We start from the raw sequence: 15,617 nt of genomic DNA on the forward strand, positions 1-15,617 counted from the left end.
AAGCATTTGGGGAGGGGTGCAGGCCACCATTCAGGGCTCTGTTTCTTGCAGCCCAAGTTGAAGGTCAGAGGCACCTGCTGGCTACACTGCACTTTTGAAGAGAGTTTTGTGTGGTACGTGTTCTGTTTAGGCCTGTTTGCTCCTCTCCAGAGCAAGGGACATCAGTGGCTCACAGACTGTTGCACTGAACACCACTAGGCCAAGGGAGCTGGAAGGAGGACCCTCATTCACTTCTGCTATTTAGTATCATTGGGGACTGCAGAACCTTAACCGAGTGTTTTCCCTGCCTTCGCTTTGCCCAGCACCAGCTGGATCAGACTCTGACCTTCCCCACACAGACGTCTGCCGTCCAGCGCAGTTCGTGGTGGGAAAGGAGAAGACGCCAAAAAGGCTCCTCCTCGCGCTCACGTTCCTCACCCTGAATTCTCTCTCCAGCCTCCAGGGCAGAGCTCTCAAGAAGGAGACTCCCTGGGACAAAGCCCTGGGGAGGGTCTCTGAGATGGCCCCTGTCCTACAGACTGTCCCATCCATCCATTGTTCTGCACTGTCTGAGGTCACAGCTTCACAGCCTCTTTTCACCCATCAGCTAAGGTTCTTCAAAAGGCCCCTGTGATGTCACTGCCACAACCACCCCTGCCCTTCAGGGCTCATGTCCTGCCCCTGACAGCCCCTTGTGTAAACACACTCTCAGGCTCTGGAGCAAAAAGGGCACATAAAACACCCAACAACTCCTCCCATCCTCAGTGTCCTCCAGGCTGCAACTCCCGCTCCCCTCATGTCTGTGCTGGGGACTTGGAAAGTGTTGTTGTGGGCAGTCCGCGGTCGTCAGTCCCACTAAAGCTCATCACTTCATCAATTATTTCATTAGTCTTTAAAGTGCCTGTTGTGATCATGAGGGTTAGCCAGCAGCCTGGGAGTAAAAGGGTTAACCTCGTCACCCAGGTGGGGTTGGCCAAAAGGAATGTAGGTAAGAATTGAATTTCGGCTCCTCCAACTTCTGTTCTCTGTTCTTTCTTCTTCTTTCCAGCCATGAGGGTATCTCCCTCCAAGAACAGGCCCTCCCATCTTCTGTAAGTAGGGCAAAGTTTCGATAGATCCATTAGGCTTTATTGTTTTCTGGTTTGGGAAGTTGGATCTGATGTCTGTGCACTTTTTAGAAATGTTCCTTTACTCTCCTTGTAACTAAGTTCTAGGCCCATGGTGGAGACTCCCCATCTGTTTTACTTTGTGACTCTTCCATCTAGTCATGAGGCTTGCAACTCAAATATTGTAATAATAAAAGTTCTTTCTTTTTTCTTTTTATTAACCTGGTATTGGTTAATGTTTGTGTCCTGGTTTTTACTTTTGGGGCTGAGATTTCCCAAGTAGTCTCTCCCTGGTTTCCTTATTCTTACTTGAGTGGTGGCAGCAAATTTTATACCCCAAATCTAAGGTTTTTAGGATTTTTGGGGGGCAGTTTATACCAAAACCTAGTAGATAAGGTTTTGGAGGTACTTTTGCTGGCCCCCACTTCTGCATTTATCTTGTTAGATGGGGAAGGAGCTATGACAGGGTGGCAGTGGTGTTAAGAACCCAGGACTGTTTTCTGATTGTTAAGATACAGACTAACACAGCTACTTCCCTGACACCAAAGAGAGCTTTTCTCAGAGAAACACTGTGTCTTAGCTGCTTTAACACACCTGCTAGTTCACAGGTGATCTGGAGTTCAACTCCCAGGGGTTCCTTGCCATACGTCTCTCTTAAAGATTTCCTGTGTCTGCCTGTGGAACAGAGGAGACCTTCCTGGGCGAGGCCAGTCATTGATGTGGAAGGAAAAGGATGATGGGAGAGGAGTGTTGGAAAGAATCCAACCACAACCTGGGGTTTGGAGAAAGGCAGCTGTGACAGGCCTTGGGAACGTGGCAACCTCTGCCTGTGGGGCAAGGCAGGACAAGAAGAGATACTCTCCCCTCATGTCCCTTTGTCATTGACAACACCCACATAAGTTAGGAGAAACATCCCAGCAAGGCACTGTGGCTCCCCTGGCCCTGTGCCTGCCAGGGAAATGGACGTTAGGGAAGCAGCAGTCAGTGGTGCCTGGCCAAATATTTCTGGCAGCCTCTCACCTGCTTTGCAGAGCCACTGGGCTGTGCTGGAGAGTTCAGAGAGGGGGAGCTGTTCCAGTCATTCTCAGGGGTGGGGCACACAGGGACCGTGCTGTCCCTTAAACCCTTTCAGCCATTGCCTCTGCACGGTCAAAAGGAAAACCCTAAGGCATGGACCTGGGGTAAGGCCTGGAACAAAGCTCCCTCTTCCCCTGCCTCTGCTTAGATCACAACCCTGTAACAGAGAGACATGAGTGCCACGTCTCACCCAACACTGGCTCGGAATGAAGGGAACTGCCTCTTCTCTGACCCACCCCAGGTAAAACCCTTCCTGCCAGCCTCTTCCTCCTGGCCACTGCCTTTTTTCTGGCCCAGCCAAGTGCCACTTTCCCAACCCTCACCCATCCAGGAGGTGACTGTGATGAGCATTGTCCTGGCCTGCAGCTCATACAGTTCCCCTGTCTTTGTAGCCTCCACAGGCTCCCACTTTTCCACCTCCTCAACCACAGGCTGCAGCTTTGATAGACGGAGAAGGTCAACAATGAGGTATTCCATCGGACGACACAACCAAAGAGAACCTGCCCTAGAAGGTTCCACAATGGAAGTTACAGCTATTCGGGCTTATTATCCAAAGGAACAATGAATTGAAAATCAAGACCCTGATATTCGGCATAATGGTCGGTTTGAACAGGAGAGGCAGAGCCCAGAGAAAATGGGAAGATGATATCGTAAATTGGCGTGGAGCTCATCTACCGACACCAAGGAAATAGTGATGGAGGCATTGGAGACCAATGGGTGCTGAGCCCATGATTGATGATAATGGTGATGTCAAAAGCCTCGCTGGTGTGTTCCCTCATGCCCACCTTTCTGGCAGGAAGAGAGGACATCCGCCTCATGGGGCTACACTTGGCTGCCTCTGGCCTTTTCCAGGGAGGTACCAACCTGGATGGAGCTGCTATTCCCCATGTCCATCTGCACCCCGACAGGATGGACAGCGACACTCAGGAGCCTGTCTCCACCATACCCCAAGGCCTGGCACTTGGAGAGCATGTTCAGAGCAGCGTGAAGGCGAGAGGCCATGAGCAGAGACAGCAGAGTGTGGGGGCAGGAATGAGCCCTGTAGAAATGACCTGGCCTTCCAAGGGGAGGGATGGGACAAACAGACAATGAGTACCGAAGCATGTGCGGATCGGCACCACCAATGAAAATACAGGCTATCGGCTGTGCGTGAGTCAATTAGCTAGCTCTGCTGCTTTGAACGTGGTGCTCACAATGCTAAAGTCATGGGGTGAAGCCAATTTTCAGGTGATTCCCTGCTTTTAGTTACCTAACTGCAAAAGTCAGGGAGGCCAAAAGAGGTGAAGGAAACAGGCTGAGAGTCTGGCAGAGACCTTCACTTTTAGAAGATCAAACCAGCTGGTTGTTTGAGATTTCACCTTCCTCTGGGAAATTAGTCTCTCCCAACTTCCCTCAGGCAGTCTCAGAATTGGGTCCTTCATTCCTACAGGTCACTTCTTCAAAGGATCATCTCGGGGGTGCTTTGTTTCAGTAAAACAACAAGAAGTCCTGAAGAAGCTTTCAGATTGAGAGATATTGTGGGGCATAAACTTTCATCGGCAAACACCCGCTTCATCTTTGTAACTCTTAGCCCTTTCACACAAGAGTAGCCCTGCCAATTTCCTTCCCCTCCCCGAAAGCTTGGCCACCAGCAGGTCACGCCAGGATCCTGTTAGCAGAAGGCAGTCGGATCCTTTTGGCTCTAGGGTGTCATGTCACATCCCAGCTGCTTCCCCACCATCAATGTGCTGCAGTCCCCTGTGACCATTGGGTCAATGTGGGAAATAAAGTAGGAAAGGACAATGAAGAGAGTCAAGCTGAGGGAAGCAGGCATGGCCACTTGCCATCACTTATTTCTTGCTGGGGATGGCTGATCAAATTATCCCCAACTGACATGGAATGGCCTCACAACAGCTGGAGGAGTGGCTGAAGTAACTCCGTAGGGAGAGTGTTAGACTGAAATTCTAAAGGTCCTTGGTTCAACCCCAGGCTTCAGCAGAACTCCAAGTAGAAGGGGCTGTAGAACTGGAGGTGTCAAGACTGTCTGATGCTCTGTAGAAAAGCCTCTGAAAACATGTCTTAATTGCTTGGGTGGCCTTGCAGATTCTTGCATGGATTTGTTTGTGAAGAGAGACATCACTGCCTGTTAAGGTCCTTGAACTCCTCTACTGTTCCTAACTCTCTGTTCCTTTAGTTAAGTTTGAAGTGGGGGAAGAGCAACAGATCCTGGAGCTGGTTGAAACAGTACCTGAGTCTCTCCTAGGCTGATGGTCAAACCAAAGAAGCAAGGGGCATCAGCAAACTTGTTGACAATGAGCTGGAGATCAGATTCCTTGTGTGTCACAAGTGCACAGTCATCAGCAAAAAAGGCTTCAAGGATGAGCCTCTCAAGCATCTTGGTTTTAGCTTTCAGATGACAAAGGTTGAAAAGTGACCCATCAAGTATGTATTTTATGCAGACTCCACACATCACACTGATGCATTCCCTCATCGAACCTGAGCCAAAGCCATCTTTGCACTGGTCCAGCATTCAGTTTGCTCCCTTTCAGCTGCTGCACCCATCCACTTCTGGAGCTAATAACCAACTGCTAGTCAGTCTATTTGCTAAAAATTTCCCCTGAGACTCAGTCCAATAATTACAGCTCTTGGTGACTTTAACTACCCTTAAAACACTAGTTTTCACTAATTTCTTTATCAGGTTTAGAACAATATGACAAAAGCATTCAGATAACTAGCTCAATCCATACTTCTCTACTTTTTCTTTTATAATGTTTTAAAGCAGGGGAGCCCTGTGCAATCCATGTCTTGTGCAGTTACGATGACTGCCCTGTCCCCCTCAACAACTTGGAGCATTGGTGAGATTTCACAATTGTTATGCTAAGTGTGAGCATAAATTGTGATTTTACAAGAATGTGTTTAAAATAGACAATGCTCATTGCTTCCTTGCTACCCATCAGCCTTTGTTTGCAAGGTATCACATATGCACCCCTTTATACGCTCATGCAAATGATCTCTGGGAGACACATTCCTCCCAGCCTTCAGCAGCATTGGACACATCAATGGACCCAATGGACACATCAGTACCACCCTGTACCGTACACCCACTGACCGCTACGCCTACCTTCATGCCTCCAGCTTCCATCCCAGACACACCACACGATCCATCATTTACAGCCAAGCACTTAGATATAACCGCATTTGTTCCAACCCCTCCGACAGAGACAAACACCTACAGCATCTGCACCAAGCATTCTTGAGACTGCAATACCCACCTGAGGAAGTGAGAAGACAAATCAACAGAGCCAGACGTGTGCCATGAAGCCTCCTGCTACAGGACAAGCCCAAGAGAGAAACCAACAGAACACCACTAGCCATCACCTACAGTCCTCAGCTAAAACCTCTATAGCACATCATCAGGGATCTACAACCCATCCTGGACAACGATCCCACACTTTCACAGGCCTTGGGAGGCAGACCTATCATTGCTCACAGACAACCTGCCAACCTAAAACAAATCCTAACAAGCAACTATACACCGCACCAAAGTCACTCTATCTCAGGGACCCATCCATGCAACAAACCTCGTTGCCAGCTCTGCCCACATATACACACCAGCAACATCATTACAGGACCTAACCGGATCAGCCACACCATCGTGGGTTTGTTCACCTGCACATCTACCAATGTAATTTATGCCATCATGTGCCAGCAATGCCCCTCTGCCATATACATCAGACAAACTGGACAGTCCCTACATAAAAGAATAAATGCACACAACTCAGACATCAGAAATGGCAATATACAAAAACCCATAGGAGAGCACTTCAATCTCCCAGGACACAGTAGCAGATTTAGAAGTAGCCATCCTACAGCAAAGAAATTTCAAGACCAGACTCCAAAGAGAAATTGCTGAGCTACAATTCATCTGCAAATTCAATACCCTCAGCTCAGGATTAAACAAAGACTGTGAATAGCTGGCTAAATACAGAAGCAGCTTCCCCTCTCTTGGAGTTCACACCTCCAGATCTACTGATGACAATACAACTCAGCCTTCCTGACTGAGCTAACCTCGTTATCCCCAGCCTTGCTCTGGCCTATTTATACCTGGCCTTGCAGATTTCCAGGACCAGCATCTGAAGAAGTGAGTTAACTCACGAAAGCTCATGCTCTAAATTTTTCTGTTAGTCTATAAGGTACCACAGGACCCTTCATTGCTGCTTCAGCAGCATTGAGTTCCTGCTGGCACATTCCTAACACTGGAATGGCTGAGGGTTCATAGCCAGTGCAGAGAAGTGAAGTGGGAGTTCTAGGAAGCAGTCCAGGGAAGGAGCAGGGAGAGGTGGGAGGAAAAAGCTCAGAAGCGGTCAGTGTAGGGTCCCTGCTGAGCTGCAACCAGAGGGAGGGTGCGCCTGGGTTCCACCAACTCCACTGAGGGCATAGATGAGGCTTGTGGCGGGGAATGAGAGGATTGTCTGGGTGACTGGGAGTGCCAGAGAAATGAAGGACTGTAGCTCAGAAGGGAGAAACGCCAAGTCATCCAGACAAAAGGGTGAGTCAGAAGCTGGATAGTTGCAGCTTCTACCAGCAAGAGGGGCTGCCACACTGAACAGGAGAGGTGGAGTCACTGGCAGAACCATATCTTGATAGAGCTGAGCCACCCAGAAGCAATTAGCTGTTCCATTACACTGAGCAAATGAACAGAGGAAAATCATGCAAGATGAGATGAGTCCCTGAGCTGTCTGGGTCAGCTATAAGACAATGGTAGAACAAGGGCTTGTCTGGGATTTGAACCCAGGACCTCTCCCACCCTAAGGGAGAATCATACCCCTAGACCAACAAGCCCTTTTTGTAGACAAAGCACTGGGCTTTCCACAGAATCAGGTTTCAATAAACCCCCAGTGCTCTGATAAACACTACACCTAACTTCACCTTTCCAAGGTCATTTCCAAGCTCTCCTCACAGCTTTGAAGCAAGAAACCAACTACACACTCAAGACAGTTCACAAACCACACTGTGGGTAAGAAAAATGTCGGCAACGCAAGGTCAGGGACAGCAACAAACACACTCTTTGGAGGGAGCATCAGGGAGTTCAACTCAAGACTTCTTGCTCCCTGAGCAACAGATGGCCTTGCAAAACAAACCCATCTTCTGAGAAAAAGCAAATGTCACTTCTCACAATTTTAGACAAAAGTAAACCAAACAGCCCCACACACCAGCTGCACCTGACTTCACCTTGCCAAGGACTTCCCCACAGTCCCTCCTGGTTGGAGTGAGATTCATGATCTCAGGGTGCTGGTGCGGCTGGGCTTAGTCCTTCACCACTCTTTGGCCATGTCTACACTAGCCCCAAACTTTGAAATTGCCACGCAAATGTCCATTTTGAAGTTTACTTATGAAGCACTGAAATGCATATTCAGCTCTTCATTAGCATGCGGGCAGCCGCCGCACTTCAAAATTGACGTGGCTTGCTGCTGCGTGGCTTGTCCAGATGGGGCTCCTTTTTGAAAAGAACCCACCTACTTCGAAGTCCCCTTATTCCCGTCTGCTCATGCATTTCAGCATTTCAGTGCTTCATTAGTAAACTTCGAAATGGCCATTTGCGTGGCCATTTTGAAGTTTGGGACTAGTGTAAACACGGCCTTTACCTGCCTGGTCCATGTGACTCCACCCAGAACAAGCTCAGCTTCCTCCCATGCATTACAAGATCCAAACTCCATCAAAGCTGGTCAGGCCCAAGAGTTGGGGCCTGCAGGGGTCAGGAGTGTGCAGATAGCAGAGCTACATCTGATATTTAGAAGGAGGACGTAGAAAGAGCAGTGAGACGACTAAAGAAAAACAAAAGCCCTGGAAATGATAAGCTCATGGGAGAGATGATCAAATAGAGCACAGAAAGTATGATTCAGTGTGATTCAGGAAATACACCAACTCTGTAGCGTCGCAAGGAAAGAAGGAAAGGCCACTAAGGAATGGAGAAGGTCTGTGCTAGTGACAACACAGAAGAAAGGAAGTGCACAGAACTATTGCACTAATGAATCATCAAGGCAAGGTGCTGATGATGATACTGATGGAGCGATTGAGATCACTGCTAAAAGAACATCTAGCAGACAAGCACATGGGATTTGGGAAAGATAGAAGTACCATACAGCATATATAGGCACAAAGATTAATAGCGGAGAAAGTTTCCTAACCAGCAATGCGTGTAAGGAAATATGGAGAACTGAGAATGATTAAAAGAAAACACACAGCCAGACATTGTGGCATGAGGAGATCATGAACCCCCATCTCTGAAAGGAAAGGGAAGATCACAGTTTGTTCCATGCATGTTCCAGCTTCCCTCCCATCCCTTGGCCCTGCTGCATGTTCCACAGTTCTTCTGGTGGTGGCCACACGCCTTCAGGCTCGAGGACCCATCTTCCTATTATCAGTCCCCTTACCAAAGCAATAATCTAACTGTGACCATGAATGAAACTACCACTTAGCTCTTTCCCTCATACAGGAATGTGTTCATCTTTAAGGTGTGACAGAACTGCTTGCTTTGTGATGCTACAAAATAGCTCGCCCCCCCCCGAGACCTCCCCCAGTCTGACCTGGAGAAAATAATTAGTTTTGGTATGGCATTATGAGGAGGAGATTAAATGTTGGAATCTTGTCTCAAAGAATTTTGTCCCCAAATGCATCAATAATGTGAAAATACTGAACAGCCCTCATGAGGAATTAAAAAATGAAATGACTAAAAATTAATGAATAAAAAAGGAAAGAAAAACTGAGGAAGAGGGGGCTTCTGGAAGGAGCGTTTCCTTCTGTAAGATCCCCGTGCCCTGCACGTCTGAACGTGTATTTTGGAGTCTGGAAGAGCTTCTTCTGGACTCCACATAATGCGCCCATATGCTAATGAGGTACAGAACATTTCCATCCATGCCTCATTTGCATCATAAGAGCATAAGAATGGCCATACTGGGTCAGACCAAAGGTCCATCCAGCCCAGTATCCCGTCTGCCGACAGTGGCCAATGCCAGGTGCCCCAGAGAAGGAGAACAGAAGACAATGATCAAGTGATTTATCTCCTGCCATCCATCTCCTGCCCTTGTACTGAAGGCTGGGGCACCATACTTTACCCCTGGCTAATAGCCATTTATGGACCTAACCTGCAAAAATTTATCAAGCTCTTTTTTAAACCCTAATAGAGTCCTGACCTTCACAGCCTCTTCCGGCAAGGAGTTCCACAGGTTGACTGGGCGCTGTGTGAAGAAAAATTGCCTTTTGTTAGTTTTGAACCTACTACCCATCAATTTCATTTGGTGTCCCCTAGTTCTTGTATTATGGGAAAAGGTAAATAATTTTTCTATATTCACTTTCTCCACACCATTCATGATTTTATATACCTCTGTCATATCGCTTTCTCATAGAATGAGGTTTAAAGACCTCGTGAGGTCCCTTCCACTTCCAGTACTCCATAAAACAGACTGGAGGATAGTCACAGTGCAGACACAGCCTGAGACAGCCAGGCAGGTTACTGAACTAATTTAGAAATAGTGGATGGCTTTTTTTGAGGTCTTTAAACCTCTTTGTACGAGAAATAGTGCCTATTCCAAAAGAGAGAATGGGGGCTGTATGGACAGGTAACTGGGGCTCTTTCAAAGAATAGTTTATTCCGAAATAATGCTGCTGTGTTGCCATAGCGCCCGTGTGCTTCAAGGGCTCTAACCTGAGCTAGGCTGTCTGGTGTGGGGACGTGCTGTTTTCCAATAGGTTTTGTTTATTCTGGGGCTTCCTTGTCACGTGAAAGCATTATTATCAAATGGCTTTTTTGGGAGGAATAATTCTGAAATAAGCTGTTCTGAAATAACTCTGTAGTGCAGACAAACCTGGAAAACCTCTGCCCTGGGGAATAACAGTGGTGGTGAATTGGCAATGTGTAAAGACAAATTCCTGATTACAACCAGTCACAGTATGGGATTATTTTGGGTGTGTCGACACTACAGAGTTTATATATATATATATTTATTTATACATATGAGTATACACATGTCATAGAACTGGAAGGGGCCTCAGGAGGTCTCAAACAGAACAAACCCTGAGGTTCTTCCAAAGGCCCTTGTGATGTCACAGACACACCCACCAGTGCCCTGCAGGGCTCATGTCCTGCCCCTGGCAGCCCCCTTTGGAAACGCACCCCAAGGGTCTGGAAAACGAAAGACACATAAAAAACACAAAAACCCGAACTCCTCCCATCCTCAGTGTCCTGTGGGATCCTGGCACTGGGGCAGGTGGGGAGAGAGGAGGGGAGATTGGTGGTTTCTGACCTGTACACTGCAGAGGGCACAATAAATGAAAGGGGCATTTTAACTCTTCCCGTCCTCAATGTCCTCTGGGCAGCAACTCCAGCTTCCCTCCGGCACAATGTCTGTGCTGGGGAATGGGAAGGTGGGGTTGTGGGCAGTCCAGCTGTGTGGGTCGGCCCCACAAAAACACATTTTTTTCAAGTGCTACAGGGCTGGTTTTTGGTTTAAGACACAGACGAACACAGTTACCTTCCTATCAGGAAGCAGTAAGATAACAAGGAGACGATTGTGGCTTAGCTGGCTAACATACCTGCCCCATAAACAGGAGATGCCCAGTGGTTCCCTGTTGTATGTCGTCCCTGGGCAATCTCTCTCCCTGCTGGGGAAGGTAAAGGCTGATGGAAAAGGAGCATTGGAAAGAATCTAGTCACAGCCTGGAGCTCAGGAAAAGGCCGTTGTGATTGGTGTGGGGAAGGTGCTGCTGTGGCTGCCAGAAGAGAGTCTGTGCCTCACAGCTTTGTGGTTCTGGGGGCTGCCTGTGCCAGCCAGGTCCTCCAGCATGTTTGTAACACAGACACAATTCCCTGTTGGCAGGAGCTCTGTTCTTCCCTGTCTGCGGGAGCAGCTCCTGCCCCAGCCCTGCCGCTGCAGAGACACCCCCCAGCCCCGTCTGTGCACACACTAGTGCATGACACGGAGCGTCTCACTCCCAGGCACACCCAGCTCTGCCCCCACCCCCGTGGTAATTCACCTCTCAACCCAGCTGTCCCCAGTGCTGACCTGACACACCTGAGATCCCTCTTGTAGCTTCCTTCTGCTTCCTCACCAACATTTCCTAACCTTGCTGGGAAGCAAAACCCCTGCAGTGGACTTGAATTGTGCAGGTGGGAGATGTTCTTACACAGTCCCTGGGCAGGGCCCAAGGTTTCAGCTGGTTACTCTGCAGTGCAGAGGGAGGGGGAGGCCAGGTGCCAGGGGGGAGGTGGGAGGTGTGAAGGGGAACCTGACCAGGCCTTGTGGCTGAGGGAGGAGGGGAAAAGGGCAGTGGGGGGGGTTGGCAGGGTCTGAGGGGACAAGGGGATCAGGGCACTGCGGAGGGGTGGGAGAGGCAGGATCTGAGGGACCCACTGCAGGGCCCAGGACAGCTGGCAAGGGGCAGCCGGGGCTGGGGGAACTCCAAGCTGGGCTCCGAGCAGTGGGGGATGGGTGAGAGAGTCTGAAAGGGGAGGCCAGGCTGGTGGGGGAGGGGAGGAAATCTCAGTCCAGTGGCCCTGCAGCTGCCTGTTGCTCATTTCCAAAAAGGCCCCTTGTGAGACCCTTTGCAACTGGCTGGTTAGCTCAGTTGGTCAGAGTGTGGTGTGAATAACGCCAAGGTCGTGGGTTCATGCCCTATGCTGGCCATGGACAGGTCTTTTCTGCTGGCCTTGATGTGGTTGCTCTGGACACAAGCCCAAAAGAGCTGAAGGACCAGGCTGACAGGTTGGCAGGGAGCAAGTCAGAGGCTTAGGGAAGGGCTGCAGAGTGGTCCTGGGGGAGGTGAGGTTCCCCAGATTCCCAACTCTGCAACACACACCTCCCACAGGAAGGAGCAGCAGGAGCCCTCTGCCAAGGGCACCAGCCCCCTGCAGCAGCTCCATTGGGTTTCTCTGCTCCCCATCTCCCCTCACAGGCCTTCTGACCTCACAGGCTCCCTCCCTGGACACCTGCTACTGCAGCACCACAGGCCCAGCTAACTCACCAGTGGTGCCAGTCCCTGCCTGCCCTGCTCCTCTTCCTGCATGAGTTCTGCTTCTTCACTCAGGTCCCCCAGCTGCTGCTCTGGGGGGCAGAGGGCTGGGGAAGGCACAGGAAGGGCCTTTGGGGGTGAGGTGCAGAAGCACAAGGAGCAGGCCCTGGAGGAAGTCCATGATGAGCAGCTTTGGCCATGGGAGCTCAGGAGAGGGGCAGAGAGGTAGAGGTGACAGGATGGGTGGGGGGGGTCTCTGCAGAGGTGGGGTTGGCTGGCAGCCCTTGGGGAACGGGGAGAGGCCTGTGGGGAGGAGAGGAGAGAGCAGCAGGCACCTGGCAGCAGAGCTCAGGGGAAGAGGCAGAGCTGGGATAGGAAGAGGTGAAAGGGGAGAAGGAGCACAGGTGGCCTCAGAGGGAGCAGGCCAAGCAAACCAGATCCCCTCCCACTCCTCAGGAGCTTCCAGTACTGGCACCAGCCTCCCCCGTGCAGCTGTCACAGGCCACAGTGGACATTCTGGTGCTTTACATGATGCTGACAGGCAGTGAGCAGAGAGGTGCAGAGTTATTTCAGAAGAGTTTATTCCAGAATTATTCCTCCAAAATAATCTAGTTCACAATGACGCCTTCACACTACAAGGCAGCCCCAGAATAAACAAAACATATTTCAAAATGGCACCTCCATGCACAAACAGAGCCTGTCTGTGAATAGAGACCCTGGAGGCCATGCTGGTGCTGTCACTGCACAGCAGAGTAGTTTTGGAACACGCTATTCTTGAATAACTTATTTTTTAATAGCCCCAATTACCTGCCTATACAGCCCCATTCCAAAATCTCTGTTTTGGAATTGGCACTGTTGGAGGAGAATGAGGTTTACTGCCTTGCAAAGAGCTGTCTGTTATTTCTATATTATTTCAGTGACCTGCCCGGCTCTCTCAGGGTTAGGACCTTATTTGGAGGTTTCAGGGTTTGAGTCCCAGGCTGGGAAAGCTGCATTCACCTTGCCTTGTGCATCAGGAACCCGAGAACCCTGTCCATGCCTGGGGCCAAGTGCTGGGTCCCAGACTGTCAGGTGAAACCTGAGAAAGTTAAAGAAAGCACCATCCTGGCCTTCTGCAGCCTGCTGTGATCGAACAGGGGTTCGTACTCTGCATTGTGGCTGCAGCAACCTGGTTTCAAATGCAGGTCACAGCAGTAACAGTCCAGTATTTGAGTCGTGCTGCTTTTATTTCACCAGGAGGATGGTGAAATACTGCAATGCTTTACCTAGACAGGTGTTGCAATCTTCATCCCTAGAGGTTTTCCAGTCCTGGCTTGAACAGACCCTGGCTGGGATGATTTAGTTGGGGCTCTGTGCTGCTTCCCTCTCTGATCCAATGCGAGAGAGAAAGCGAGGTGACTCATGATGCCTGCTGGATCTAGGTCTTTGGCTGAGCTGGCTGGAGGGGTTGGGGCAATTGGTTGGTGCTGAAGAACTAGGCGGTGTGCCCAGAGATCCCTCGAGGGCTCATGCTGGTATGATCTGGTGAGACTGCCCATGTAGCTCAGCAAAACTCTGGGTCCAGGGAGGTGACCCAGCCAGCAGCAGCTGTTCAGAGGACACCAGGCACTGCAAAGCCAGGCTGCCAGACCCCAGCAGCACCAGGCAGTGGCATTGTGATGCAGGCAGTGATGCCCATTGAGCCCTCCCACAAGGCTGGGCTGCCTCTGGTGAGAGAACGTGGTGATGCACATGTGACCCATGCACCTGACAGGGAGACACCCCTGGAGGGGACGGGGGTGAGTTGTGTCTGCATCACTTTTGGTGGGCAGGTTTAGCAGGCAGAAGGTTCTGGAGCTGGGGTGACTCCTGTGGGCTCTGTGTCTGTGGTAGGAGAGCAGACAGGGCAGCTGCTGATCCAAGGCCATGTGCTCTGGGTGAGCTGGGAGCAGCTGAGCTCAGGAGCAGGCAGCAGACTGGGGTCCCTCCGTCAGAAGCACGTTGCAGAATGTGGAGATGGTGTTACCCCCTGCCAGGGAACATGGGCCGTGTGCCCTGCTCTCAGCTGAAGAGGGAGGGGATAGGCAGGGTCTGAGGTGAAACCTAGCAGGAGGCTTCACTATGCTTTGCTGGGAGGGTCTCTGCCCTTTATTCCCTTCACTCCATTCCCATTCCTAATACCCCTTCACTGCGGTGCTGATGAGTGACCGCCTGACCTGCAGTGCTGGGTGTATTCTGAGCAGCTGCTGCTGTGCCTGTCTTGTTTTGAACTACATATTCAGCACCTCATTAGCATGCGGGTGGCCGTGGCACTTCGACAATGACGCGGCTCGCGGCTGCGCGACTCATCCAGACAGGGATCCTTTTCCAAAGGACCCCGGCTACTTCGAAGTCCCCTTATTCCTGTCTGCTCATATGCTCAAGTTTTATGAAGGGGCGAGTGTAGACAAGTCTGAAGTGATGTGTCAGGGCCTGCACAGACTGGGAAGACCTGTAAGTGGGGCTTATGAAGCGGGTAGGGAGAAAGTTTGGGTGTGTGGATTGGCTCTTTCCAGAATAGGACGGCTGAGCCTGAGAGGCAAAGGGCACTGCTCCATCTGCTTGAGCTGGGACACTTACTTGAGACTTGGTTGTGAACTCTGGGTGTGGTATTTTCCAAGCTTATGCCATATGACTTTTCTGCCTCGTTCATGAAAAGCTCATTTTCTACACTCAGACTCTGTGCTTGTGAGTGGGGAAGCATTGCCCCTGCGAGGAACCCAGGGCTGTGCGAATTTCCCAGGCTCCTGGGTGGGGGCTTGAGCCAGTTCTATGTGAAATGAATGAAAAGGGACCCATAGATGTTGAAGAAGGTCCTGGATGCTGCTGTTTCATTCAGATGAAAGGCTTACACTACACAGCTGTAGACCCTCTTATCAGACTGAGCTCCTTCATGAGTCCCTCAGTAAATCAAAGGGGTGACTATCCTCCAGTCTCTTTCATAGAGTACTAGAAGTGGAAGGGACCTCACGAGGTCAACAAGCCCAGTTCCCTGCATGTTTCATTGCATAGACTCCCCAAACATCAATCAAAACTGCAGCAGCTTCAATGAAACATTAAAAAGCATTTATTCCCCACAAAAAGATCAGTTGCATGTGTTTCGAGGTGGTATTGGTGCAGGAGTCCAGAACTGTTAGAAGAGAAAGAAAAGAGAAATTCCAGTCTAATTCCTAAATGTGCTCATGCTGAGCCAGATTGGAAGGTTTCCCTTCCCCATAACTTCCAGCAGTTTGTGCTTCCTGGGATGCTTTTCCAATTAGGCCACGTCAAAGGCTTCTTTGTCTTTCCAACATTGTTGCTGCCTTCAGTGTAGGTACAGGAGGAGAGGAGAAATGATCCTGTCAATGTCCCTTACTTTACACGCTCCTCTGGGTGCCAGAAAGATCCTCAGTGTGTCTCAGAGCCAGGTACCTGAGGGCAAACAGGCCAATGAGCAGCTGCCTTTCATGG

The 15,617-nt window shown here is 50.1% G+C and overlaps 1 non-coding gene across 1 annotated transcript; it reads right to left on the reverse strand.

Annotated features, from left to right (window-relative positions):
- Positions 1-6,911: 6,911 nt before the first annotated feature.
- On the reverse strand, positions 6,912-6,983 carry TRNAP-AGG (transfer RNA proline (anticodon AGG)). Its single transcript has one exon. It is a non-coding gene; the product is annotated as a tRNA-Pro (tRNA).
- Positions 6,984-15,617: the final 8,634 nt, after the last annotated feature.

Source organism: Carettochelys insculpta, chromosome 33, assembly GCF_033958435.1.
Source record: "Carettochelys insculpta isolate YL-2023 chromosome 33, ASM3395843v1, whole genome shotgun sequence".
In the NCBI taxonomy this organism is placed as follows: Eukaryota; Metazoa; Chordata; order Testudines; family Carettochelyidae; genus Carettochelys; species Carettochelys insculpta.